The sequence below is a fragment of the Mytilus trossulus genome, chromosome 4 (assembly GCF_036588685.1).
Source record: "Mytilus trossulus isolate FHL-02 chromosome 4, PNRI_Mtr1.1.1.hap1, whole genome shotgun sequence".
NCBI classification, from domain to species: domain Eukaryota; kingdom Metazoa; phylum Mollusca; class Bivalvia; order Mytilida; family Mytilidae; genus Mytilus; species Mytilus trossulus.
In genome coordinates this window covers 22,348,884-22,363,318 of record NC_086376.1, presented here as the reverse complement: position 1 = coordinate 22,363,318, position 14,435 = coordinate 22,348,884, and positions in this window count along the sequence as shown.

The window sequence follows — 14,435 nt, the reverse complement described above, 5'->3', positions numbered from 1 at the left end:
TGAAAATAAAAGTTGTCTGTTGACAAAATTGTTTTCCGTTGGTAGTCCGTTGATGTACTGACCGAATTAAACGGACGTGTAACGAATGAAAAACGAACACACACCGAATATGCAACGTTCCGGACAGAACGTATATCCAACGGACGAGTACCGCATAAAACGGACACCTAACGGAAGCGAACCGGATAAAACGGAAAAACAAGGTATACGGAAAAATTAAAGGAAACAATAATAATACATGTAAATTAACATGTAAATTGCATAAATATTAAAAATGTTTCTATATAACTGGTTGTGACTTGTTCTTCAAAATGCTACCAAAGTGCAGTATCTGGTCTGAATAAGAACTGCTTGATTGTGAAGACGTTCCCTTTACTCTAATGTCGATTATGCATAATAAGAATTCATGAACCTTAAAAAATCTAAGTGGCATTTATGATGCCACATTTTTTATTTGATTTATCCGTTTCAGATCCGTTCATCATCCGGTTTATCCGTTGTACGTCCGGTAGAAGTCCGTTTCACATTCGTTCAACATCCGTTTTATCCGTTAGACGTTCGTTAGAAGTCCGTTGAGGAATTTATCTGCCAGACCTACAACGGATGTATAACGGATATGTAACGAACATGTAACGGATACAAAACGGAAACTAAACGGACAAGTACCATACAAAACGGACGCCTGTCAGACGTTCAACGGACATTTTATCCGTTGGACGTCCGTTCAAAGTTTTGAACATGCTCTAAACTTTCCACCGGACAAAACGGACGTCGGCAGATAAAACGTACTCTAACGGACATGCAACGGATAAGAACGGACGTCTAACGGATAAAAAAAGGACATCTAACGGACATAAACGGATTGAAGAATAGTTATCCGTTAGACATCCGTTCCAGCTAGTCGTTAAGGTGTGACCGAGGCTTAACGCAAGTATTTTTTTCCACGCCAAACAAAACTTATTTCACATATGCATGCATGCATTGTATTTATCAAAACATAATACACGAATCTATCTCCCAAAAAATGTTTATAACAAGCTACATTTGTAGAATTGGTTCAAGTTAGATATGTGATATATTTCTTTAATAAAAGGCAAAAGAAATCAGATTTATTGAAACATGTCCTAAAAATATGTTTGATTAACATTGAAATTCCTACCTTGGACAGTAAAAGTCATATTCGTATTCATATTCGTCATAGTGATCATAATGAATTTCTGGAAGGTCATTTTGAATTTCTGGAAGGTCATTATGTATTTCTGGAACGTCATTATGTATTTCTGGAACGTCATTATGAATTTCTGGAAGGAAACCAGTTGCATTCTCGTAATTATAATCATTAAAGTCTTCCTCGGTAGTGTCTATTGTACTGGGTGATGTCGTACTATTGTGATTATCTAATTGATGGAGATCTGAAGTTTCGTCAACTTTAGGCTTTATTGAAAAACCGTAACTTTCTAAAATCATCTTATATGATAAAGTGTCAGTTGGATTCCATGGCGTAGTTGGAAATAATTGATTTGTCAGCCGCTTTGGACTTTTTATTTCAGCAGTCTCGGTGGCAAAAGAACTCTTTCTGTCATTTGTTATTGACTGGACGTTTCTGTGTAGACTACTGGTGTTGTAATCTTCAATATTTTCCGCATGATTTTGTAATTCTGTGGAAAACGTTTGACTTGTATAATTTCTTGAATATTTTGTTTCTAAAGCTATGACTGAAAATTAAAATATATGATTTAGTTAAATAAAAAATGAGTTAATAAATAGGTATTTAAAATAATTGTACAAGGTTACGAAATGAAGATGAGCAATAGAATTCCAAGAGAGTGTTTTTTCACAATTCATAGTTCTGTCGCATTTGTATTTGTGTTTTGAAATGCGTGTCATCTATATAGATTTCCGAAGAAAGCATGGTAATAGTACACTATTTTGTTCCAGAGTAAGCTTATGTTATGCCTAAAAAAAAAATACGATGTAGTTATATTACTTTAGTTTACAAGTGTCTAAAATGAACAACTTACCAGTATTAGGAATCATTAACAAGACGTAGCATTGGAACATATGGACTTCCATTTTGGTAAATTTAGGTAAAATTACTCAAGTCTAGTGGATTTATACTCTTACTCCAGAGTAGTTATTTGTTTTTCAATTTCATATTAAAGTAAGTACCATCTGATGTTTCCCATAGGCAGGTACTTTAATTCAAATGAAAACATAAAATATAATTAAAAATCATTTTTGTAAAAAAAAAAAACTCTTGAGGACATTTGGGGCATTTAAATGAAATTTATTAGAAATTTATTATAAAAATTGGCAATAACTTTCAGGAGCATTTGTTTGATGAATGATACCGTACCAAAGTTATGGTTCGAGTTTACTTTAGACACGTGATACTGACGAAACTAATTTCATATTTTGGCAGGTTACTTAATGATTTGCAAAATGAGAAAAGTGTCATTTTTCTTTAGTTTTATCGGTCACATGTACTCCTGTTGTAGTGTTCGTAGTACACGGATTCGATTCCAACCATGTTGTTAATAAATTATATATTTTCAATTGCTCTCTTTCATATGCAGGAAGAGCAATATTGGTGGAGTCGATGTATGTTACCAAGTGAGCTAGAGTATATAAATCTTTGTTTGTGGATTAATCTGTATGAGTATTTCAGGCTGGCCTTCATAAATGCTCTTTAATTAATTACAGGAAACTTTATAAAGTTACCAATAAAATGATAGAAATAGGTCAGTGCAGGAGTGAAGGGGAGGGGATATAAGGGTTAACTTATAAAAATTCAGCAATCAAATAACAAAAAGTGTATATTAAAGGTATTATGTTGCATTTAACGAGTACTTAAAAACAGCCAGAACTTCAATAACATAAACAGATATCTAGAGGTATAAAATAGCATTTACAATAGACCAGTAGAGTGTAAGGGCAGACTTATATACATTCAGCAATCTAATAACAAAAAATATCCAGAGGTAGTAAATTGTATTTACAATATACCAGTGGGGATGTAGGGGGTTGCTTAGATGAATTTAGCACTCCAATAACAGAAACAGATTTTAAGAGATATAACAGAAGATTAACCAAAGACCATCGGGGGTGTAAGGGTATACTTAGATAATTCAGTAATCAAGAAAAGGTTATCTAGAGGTAGTATACGGCATTTATCATAGACCAATGTTGTTGTACGGGTATACTAATATGAATTATGCAGTTCAATAACAGTTGAGGGTATTTTGTTGCATTTATCATAGGCAGGGTCTATACCATATGTCGGTATCTTAATTTTCGCTTGAATAGAAATATTGTGAATAAATTTGAAAGTCCACGATAAATTCCCACAAGTACAATCAAGACAATCTCCTTTTTATGGTTATATTATTTCGTTTCATTATAATATATAATAATTCTATTTATCAATCTGACATGGATTCCTCCCAACTTTCGTATGTTGTTGTTGTTTTCTAATCAAGTCAATCATTTCAAGGTGTTCTTTACTCTACATGACAAATTAAATTACGATAATTTTTGATTTTTTTTTAATTTTATATTTTTGACAATAGAAAAATAAAAAAAAAAAAAAGGTTGAGAAATAAGTGATCTAATTGTGCAGGACAAAATTCACTAAATACAAAATATGAATCATTAAACTGAACGGTAACATTGACAAAACATTGTAAAATTTAGCATGTTATGGCAAGATGTCCTCTTCGCAAAGTATTTTGCAACTCTACCATGCTAAATATCGAATTTTAATTAATTTTTCTTCACAAATCAGACAAATTTAATGATTTAATACGATTTTATTATTATATTTTAAATTTTAGCTACTATAGAAGATAGTAAAAGACGCTTTTAAAATATTCACAAATACACTATATACATCCCCTTTGAAATGCTCGGTGTCAGATAATCCACTTCACAACGGATTGTGCGACTGTCAACTTCGAAAAGAAAGGTGTAGTGGACCGTTGCACTGTAGACGTATTTACATTATCCTGAAATTGGGTGTCCTACTATACAGATACAGCCCTACAGATATCGCTATGCTGTATTAGAATTAACGGTACCAATTTTCTTGCACCAGATGCGCATTTCGACAATACATGTCTCTTCAGTGATGCTCGTGGCCAAAATATTTGAAATCCAAAGCTTATATAAAAGATGAAGAGCTATAATCCAAAAGGTCCAAAAAAATTAGCCAAATCCGTGAAAGGAATCAGAGCTTTGCATGAGTGAGATACATTCCCTAATTTATAATAATTTCTAATATTTTGTATCAGCAAATTTAAATAACACAAAAAATCCGTATTTTCATGCCAGTACCGAAGTACTGGCTACTGGGCTGGTGATACCCTCGGGGACTAATAGTCCACCATCAGAGGCATCGACCCAGTGGTAGTAATAAAATTAACGGTAACAATTTTCTATACTATACAGATATCGCTTTAAAGCTCCGCCCACTACCGGACTGAGTATAGTTTGAACCTATGTGACCTCAGAATGTGTATTCCAGTTGCATTCCAATGACGACGACAATTGTCGATTTCAAAACTTAAATTTGTATGATTGTGTTACAAATCCAACCATGTCAATTTCAGCATGCATGTTAAGTGAATGTCAAGTCTGAAGCGTAGGACAACTCGTATACACTTCTGTTTCAATTTTGACAATGTTTTATTATTTGTTTTTGAACTGTTGAAATCTATTGTTATGTTAAAATAGATAATTATTAACCTTGAGCGATGTATTATTGTTGACCATTCGAGATTCTTTTTTGCGAGCCCGTCTTCAGCGTAATGTGTGATTTTGATATTACTACGCGGGCCTCAGGGGAATCCAAATCGAAAATAAATGGTAAATATGTTAGTTTTTGTGTCTTTCAAAACACAAACAATACACAGAATTAATGGCAGGATAAAGACAATAACTGTTTAGTGTCTTTAAATATCAGCTGTATTTGTACTCGGCTCGGAACAGGTGTAGTAGCTCGCTAAAAGCTCGCATACACTTTGTTTCATAGCCTCGTACAAATACAGCTGATATTTAAAGACACTAAACAGTTATTGACTATTTATCCTGCAAATGGCTGTCCTACTATACAGATACAGCCCTACAGATATCGCTATGCTGTATCTGTATACTATACAGATTTCGCTTTAAAGCTCCGCCCACTACCGGACTGAGTATTGTTTGAACCTGTGTGACCTCAGAATGTGTATTCCAGTTGCATTCCAATGACGACGACAATTGTCGATTTCAAAACTTAAATTTGTATGATTGTGTTACAAATCCAACCATGTCAATTTCAGCATGCATGTTAAGTGAATGTCAAGTCTGAAGCGTAGGAAAACTCGTACATCTCTGTTTCACATTTGACAATGTTTTGTTATTTGTTTTTACTGTTAAAGTTAGTTTTTATGTTAAAATAGATAATTATTCACCTTGAGCGATGTATTATTGTTGGTCATTCGAGATTCTTTTTTTGCGAACCCGTCTTCAGCGTAATGTGTGATTTTGATATTATTACGCGGGCCTCACGGGATAACAAATCGAAAATAAATGCTAAAAATGTTAGTTTTTGTGTCTTTCAAAACACAAACTATATAAAAAATTAATTGCAGGATAAAGACAATAACTGTTTAGTGTCTTTAAATATCACCCGTATTTGTACTCGGCTCGGAACAGGTGTAGTAGCTCGCTAAAAGCTCGCATACACTTTGTTTCATAGCCTCGTACAAATACAGCTGATATTTAAAGACACTAAACAGTAATTGACTATTTATCATGAAATTGGGTGTCCTACTATACAGATACAGCCCTACAGATATCGCTATGCTGTATTAAAATTAACGGTACCAATTTTCTTGCACCAGATGCGCATTTCGACAATACATGTCTCTTCAGTGATGCTCGTGGCCAAAATATTTGAAATCCAAAGCTTATATAAAAGATGAAGAGCTATAATCCAAAAGGTCCAAAAAATTTAGCCAAATCCGTGAAAGGAATCAGAGCTTTGCATGAGTGAGATACATTCCCTAATTTATAATAATTTCTAATATTTTGTATCAGCAAATTTAAATAACACAAAAAATCCGTATTTTCATGCCAGTACCGAAGTACTGGCTACTGGGCTGGTGATACCCTCGGGGACTAATAGTCCACAAGCAGAGGCATCGACCCAGTGGTAGTAATAAAATTAACGGTAACAATTTTCTATACTATACAGATATCGCTTTAAAGCTCCGCCCACTACCGGACTGAGTATAGTTTGAACCTATGTGACCTCAGAATGTGTATTCCAGTTGCATTCCAATGACGACGACAATTGTCGATTTCAAAACTTAAATTTGTATGATTGTGTTACAAATCCAACCATGTCAATTTCAGCATGCATGTTAAGTGAATGTCAAGTCTGAAGCGTAGGACAACTCGTACACTTCTGTTTCAATTTTGACAATGTTTTATTATTTGTTTTTGAACTGTTGAAATCTATTGTTATGTTAAAATAGATAATTATTAACCTTGAGCGATGTATTATTGTTGACCATTCGAGATTCTTTTTTGCGAGCCCGTCTTCAGCGTAATGTGTGATTTTGATATTACTACGCGGGCCTCAGGGGATTATAAATCGAAAATAAATGGTAAATATTTTAGTTTTTGTGTCTTTCAAAACACAAACAATACACAGAATTAATGGCAGGATAAAGACAATAACTGTTTAGTGTCTTTAAATGGGACTCTTGTGGTTTTGTACTCGAAATTCCATTTTGTACGGAAAGAAGTGAGTTTTGTTCAACAAAAAAGAGTTCAGTTTAACAAAATTTGTAGCATACAACATTTAAAATTCATTTTTTGTAACACAGACTTTACTTTTGTTACCTAATTTGAAAATTGGGCGACAAAATGTCAATTTGTTGTCAAATTAGTTTAGTTTGGATTCTGTGAACTAATTTGCATACAACACTGAGATTTTCTTACAAATTTCAATTTTGTGTTTATTTTTATGTAGACAAGATTGAGTTTTTGTGAAAATTTAACACAAAAGTCAATTTTGTGTCACAAAAGTCAATTTTGTGTCACAAAAGTCAATTTTGTGTCACAAAAGTCAATTTTGTGTCACAAAAGTCATTTTTGTCACAAAGGTCAATGTTGTCTACACAAAAACTAATTTGAATTACAAAATCACAGGATGCTAATTTAAAACAAGTCTGTATCACATAGTTTTGTACCGCGAAAATGATTTTGTTATGACAGAATTGAATTTAATGTACATGTTCCAGACCGTATGAGTATTTGGACCGTATGCGTACTTTTTCATAATGGACCGTACGCGTACAGTCTGACTAATATTTTAAGAAGCTGGTCAAATTTATTAGATACAAATGTATATGGCAGATCTACATAACTTATATCTGAAATTAATATAAAAAGTTCAAAAGTCATGATAGTAACTGAAATAAAAACTTTTCTTATTGCAACTATTTAAAAAAAAAGCCAGTGTCACATTGAGAAACAAAATAGAACTCACGGATAAATATTCAATTTCAATTGTTTGCTTATTCACTGTATGATCTAACTGTAATAATAACAATTTGTATAACGAAAAATAAAGATTTTGATAAATGTTTGTTTAAATTTAACCCAATATGATCTCAAAACATGTATGGTCAGCTGAACTGTACGCGTATATTCATACGGTCCGACCGTACGCGTATTGTCGGACCGTACAAGTATACGTATACGGTCCGGACCGTCCAAATACTCGTATGGTTTGGAACATACACAAAATGGATTTTGATTACAAAAAGTCCCATTCGGCGCCACGTACAACGTACCGATCAAAGAATACTCGTAGCAACTGAATGTCCTATTTCACACTATAGTAAATAGACGTACATTAAAACATAGCAATTTTTTTTTATTCCTCATGAATCAGACTGTCATGCTGATTGCATTAGCTGTTGTTATTTCATATGTTTCAGTTTAGCATGCTCTAATGCTGGAATTTTCTATAAGCGAAGTGCAATTTTATGTTAAATTTATGTTTCAGTTTGAAATGTTTCAATGCTTTGCATTTATATCAGCAAAGTGAAAAAGAGACATCTCCAACGGCGTATTTGTATGGTACCGGTGGATGTTCCGGCACATATTGCGGACCAAACTACTGCTGCTGCCACAAGTTATATCCAGATATGTCAATCGGAATTATATTCGTAAATCACAATGTAAAGACCATTTGAGATAACATCAAATGTCAATATGAACAGATATTAATAAAGAGGTTAAAAGTAAACTGAATCATGGACCTGGAAATATCTTGTTCTATTTTATTTGAAATAAAAATTAGGAAAATAGCAATGGTTTCAAATTTATCTTTTTTTTTTCAAATATTAGCAGATTCATTGTTTATCGAGGACCCATAAACCGAGGACCCAGAAACCTACTGAAAAGCGCCCGGGTGAAGAAAAAACAGCGCCTGGGAGAAGAAAAAGCGCCCGGGGAAGGAAAAACAGACCACGGAGAAAATATATATAGATATTGTATTGACATGAGACAACTTTTTGTCGATGAAATAGGTTTTGCACATTGTTTTTTTTTTTTTATTTCAGACAATTCATGTACTTTGCAAATTCAGATAATTATATACATTTGTAATAAAGCACAAAAACAAGTATGAATGTTTTAATTTTCACAATAATATATGAACACAATTTCGAAAAACAGATAACAATGGACCACAGTTTATGCTAAATAAAATGTTAGACAGTAAAAGACAAGTTTTTCAAAAACGATATCAAAATTGATGAAAAATGCAAAAAACAACAGATTGTTAAAAATAAAAATGGATGCAGAATTATGAAATATTAAAATACCATAAGCGTACCTTTTGCATTGGCTGAACACTTTTTTTAATTATTTCTTCTCTATTGTTTATAAGTTATATTGCAAATCTCATCTCTTGTTGTCAATCATAATAAAGCTGATGTGTATGTGTATTCATCTGATTGGTCATTGGAAAAACACTCCGTTTGCATGAATAATTCACATTTTTGTCTGTGAGGAACATCTCAAAGTCTGCCAGTTCCAGCTTTTCGCATCGTAGATGATACTACGTATCGTACATATCCCCATTTATATTAAGGACAAAAAAGCAATGATTATTGTTTTGTTTTTGTTCAGGAAAACATTTATTGTTATAAAATATTATTATCTTATTCTCCCTGGTGCTGGTTTTTCTTCCCCGACCGCTTTTTCTTTTCTCCGGGCGCTTTTAGTAGGACCGCAGTTTATATGCTACGGTAATTTTGTATAATAAGGGATTATGTATAATCACTGCTATCCTCGGTGGATCTCCAACAACCTCCAATGACACTCTGAATCATATGCCTTTGGAATCAATGACAACACCGCCTGCAGAAAACCAGTTACTCAGGCACATTGAAAAACTCAACAACGATACCGGTTAGACGGACGCGAGTTTTGTCTACACACGACTTGTCAGTGGCGCTATAATCAAAAGAATTGGAAGGCCGCCAAATCAAATACAAAGTTGAATGGTTTGTAAACAAGAAACTCCTATACATTGTGCAAGGTACGGTTATGTCGTAAAAGCCTGGTGATAGGGAAGCTTTAGTGTAAAATAAGGCAACAGAACTTAACCAATCTTTAAAGCAAATAAATCGATTAAAAAGACAAATCAAGGTTACCGTAACAAACAAAACCTGAGAGTCCCCTTTCCAATCAAACGGATTAATAAATAGTTCTTACCGTAGTTAACTTTTTTCAACACTTCTGGACGCTCAAAATGTACTGCTATTTAAGTTAAACAGTCAGCCACGTTGACATTTGAGTGATATTGTCAGATTTAACAACATAATTGTGTCATCCCAATGTGGTATCAGTTTGGTGCTCATAAAATCAGGTCAGTTCACCGAAAGTAACGTTCGCTCCCTTTCTCGTTCGCATCCTTTTTAAATGTTTTGTGTTGAACAAGTATCCCGGTTCTCAATCGTCTATAAGACTTGTCAAACAAAGACAGAAGATTCCAAACGACTATCAAACTGAAAAAAATTAAATATTTTTCATTGAAAATCTTCATTTTTACTCCGTACCTGTATCTTATTTTACACCAAACACATAACAATAATACCAAATTAGCTTTGGAAATACCAAAGATTTGTTATCTTCGCTAGCCAAGGGTTACGATCCACTCCCGTTCTCTCAACCCTTGGCGGATTGAGATAAAATTTCGGAGACACAAAGTAAGGCTTGTTGTTGGTTGCAGTCAAAAAGCGCCTATAATATGATCACGTGTAAAAGTAGAAAGTGTTTGTAAACAATTGACACGTGTTAATTGTGCAACAAGTCTTTACATCCTTAAATATGTGTACAAGATGTAAGTAGTTATCAAAGGTACCAGGATTGTAAGTTGTACAAATAATATGTACAGGGTTTTTGTACAAGGTATAAGTTTTTTGACACATACCTTCTTGCACAAGGTGATAAAAGTTTATCTTCTAAAATGTATTAGTTTAATGTCTTAAATTCAAATCAATATTCAACCTAACATTTAGTGCTATTCTCTTTGTCCTCAAACTGAAAATGAGGATACTTGAATGGTTTGAATTCTAATTTTATTTTTTCTGATTACATATACAACCAGATGCTCCGCAGGGCGCAGCTTTACACGACCACAGAGATCGAACCCTGAACAGTTGGGGAAGTATGGACACAACATTTAAGCTTGATACAGCTCTGTATTTGGATTGTGGTTAAATAGTTGACACAACATAGGTTTCTGACACAAAATGAATTTGGTCTAAGAATTTGAACTTAAAAACTTCAAAATTTTAAATTGGACATTTACCTATCATGGTCCAATATCAAAAATCTAAATAGATGGTTAGATTTAGCATATCATAGAACTCAAAGAAATTCAATTCTTGATGAAATCAAATAATGTTCAATTTTAGACCCTTTAGACCTCAATGTCGACCAATTTGATAACCGGGCCCAAATATTAAAAATCTAAACACATGCAAGGCCGTAACTAGGCATCTTATTTTAGTGAGGCAAAATAATTGAGCCGAGCGAAAAAAAAAATAATTTAGGAGGATATGAAATGAATGGTGCAAAATCCTGCATTCTATGCATTTATAGAGAGTTTGAGAATGTTTTGAATTTGGACACTTTATATATGAATATTTCATATTTTAAGACTTTTACAACACCAAATTTTTAACAACTTTATTCAAATTTATATGTAAGATCATCATCCAATTATCACTGATTTGAGTCTCCTGCCAGTACACAGATCAAACATCAATTCAGTAGAGTTTGCCAAATTTTTCTATGGCCGGTTCAGTCAAATCGTTTCAGAATCATGATAATTTGGTCTGCTAATATCCTTATCGCGATGAATATGGAGCATGGCAAGACCGCACAATCTCTCGCCACTCATGTATGCTCTTTTCCAAATTTTCAGTCGTTTCAGGGCAGTCTGTGTTTCCAAAGGAAGCACACCATCCTAAACAAAATGATCAATGTCTTCTTCCAATTCCTTCTCCATCAGCAATTCGGTAGCAGCATCGCTAGTAACAGTTTTGTTGCAAAAGGGAATTATGCTTTCCTGTAAGCACCATCATACATACAGTCGCAGTTACAAAATATTAAACTCGCTTTTATTCTGACAAAGAGTAAACAAACTAGGGATAGTATGATATAAGATACATGTTTATGATTCTATCTATAGAGTAAGTATATAGTGTGTTCTGATGTCATAGATTTTAACGAACGTAATCAATGCATCACTGGAAATTATTTTGTCAGGGATTTCGAAACCGTAAATTACTTAACACTTTTACTAAATTCTTTCATAGATACAAAGATTTGAATAGTAAATTTGGCTGTACTGTAGAAAACTTATTAAAAATGGTATTTCACATATTGTACTTAAAGCGAGGAAATCGCTATGTGATCCATGTAAACTCATCGAACCTTTAAACAAACTTTTATAAGTAAGGGTTATCGTACCAATATTGTAATCAGATATCTGAATATAGTTTACATTGGACCTTATATCGATTTTGTCATTAGCAAATTAAAACATAACTAAATTGTATCTTCTTTTGAGGCGGGATGTAAATAGACACAAACACGTTATTTTTTTTTTATCTCTAAAGAAGTCGCTCCTCACTATCCTACTATACCTATCGATACATTTTTTTGGCCTTGCACAAGTCATGTTTTCTCTGACTGTTCATGACGTTAAAATACAAAATCCCTGGGATGTGTTTTAGTTAATTTTAGTCTCTGATGCATGATTTTTTATTATTAATTAATTTTGGCTTTTAACTAGCTGTCAGTAACTGCGAGTACTCTCAAATCGTATTTGCTTGTTAATTCGACCTGTTGATACTTTAATAACATAAATTTGTTACTTTTTTATTAATATGGATCTTGTCTATATACCAGCTTTGATTATTTGGAATATCTTCTAATTTTCACTTCTTCGTACTACATTTGTATGCACATCAAGCTTATTCTCCTTAAATCTGTACAGGGAAGTTTTAGCTAGCTCTAATTGTATAGTATTCCTAATTATTGGAAGAATTTTATACACATAAGTAGTATACCTAAAACGACAAAGTAATTTTTCATAGTCATGTACCTGTAGATATTATGAAAACCGTTTTTTTTCAAAAGTGATTATTTCCGAAGTGTTAAATATTTTGCGGTGGTGTTTTGCCATGGTTTTGTTAGGACTTTTTTGTTTGCTTTTTTGCCTTGTATGTTTGTCCTTAATATTTTGTTAACTGTGCATTTGCATTCAGGTATCGCAGATCAAATTTATTCGTTCATAGTGTGTTAATTTACGTTTTTTGATAGAGTTAAGCCTTCCAATTGATATTTTATCGTGTCGTTTTCTATGTTGTGATGTTATGCTATTGTTTCAGGAAAAGGGAGAAAGTTTGGTACCATTAAAACGTGTTAATCCCGCTGATGATGTTTGCACCTGTCCTAAGTCAGGAATCTGATGAGCAGTAGTTGGTCCGAGGCCACAATTATTTCGTAGTGCATTTCTTTAAGAACATAAATGAAAATAAAAAAAAATCCCACCTGCGCTTTCTCAAAGAAACTTTTACAGTGTGTTGTACTACTTTTGGGACAAATTATATCAAAGTTATAGAAAACTTCAATCGGCTCTAACTCAAAATATGGACAATTTTATGTTAAGGGCGTCTTAAAATCTGTTGACAGGACCCTTGAAAAACTACACATTAAATTTATCAAAGAAGCACTTGGTGTTCATTTCAAGGCTCCAAATGATGCTTGTCGTGATGAGCTTGGTAGAATTCCACTCTAATATAAAATTGTATTATCAAGCATATTTTTTTATGAGAAAATACACTTGTAAATCAAATTTTCTATGCAACAAAATTTTCAAACCTCTAGATCATAAAAAATAAGTGCAATTTTACAAAAATTATGATATTCATATCTTGTTGAAAAAAAAGTTGTTTAACAAAGCAGTACTTGGGCCAAGTAAAACAAAGAATTCATGATCAATGCTTGCAAAATCAAAATGCAATCATACAAAAATCTTCTAAGCTCAGCTTCTTTCGTCGAGTCTGCAAAATCGTTCAAAGACCATCATATTTTGTTGATTCACTAAACAATTTAAATGATAAAGCAGCAATATTCAAAATAAGTGCACATTCTTTAATGATTGATAGGGGAAGACATCTTAACATTCCTAGAGAGGAAAGATACTGTCCTGTCTGTAAAAATGGGGTATTGAGGATAAACAACATTTCTTATTAAAATGTAATAGATTTACGTCAAACCGAGAAATATAAGAAAATAAAAATAAATGTTATTTTTCAAATACAGCGTAACATAACCACTGATGAAAAAATATCTTTATTGGTTAATAATAGCTCAGCATTATTACTTAGACGGTCTTCCTCTTTCATAGCAGAGTGTCTAAATATAAGAAATAGTGAACTGAGATGATACATCAATATGTAACTTTTCATTCTAGCATGATATGTTATGTAACCTTTCATTCTACCATGTCAATTAATATAATTATATGTTATGCCATAGGTCTTAACCATTTATTGTTAATGAGATAGTGCCAATATTTTTTTTGGTATTGTATTGTATTGTATAGTTATTCAAATGCATAAGGTTTACATGAGATTATTTTTCTAGTACCGGTACAAGTTATTGAATTCATTTTGTATAGTGTATGTTTATAATTATTATTTGTCTCACAATATGCTGTACTCGAGCTAGTCAACAAACATAAGTGTGTGTTCTGTTTTTCTTTAAGGAGTTAAAGGTTAAATGTATTTAGTGGAAAGAAGACTAATATGAAGATCCTATATCCTTCAAGCTGTCTGAGTTGTTGATAAAAATAA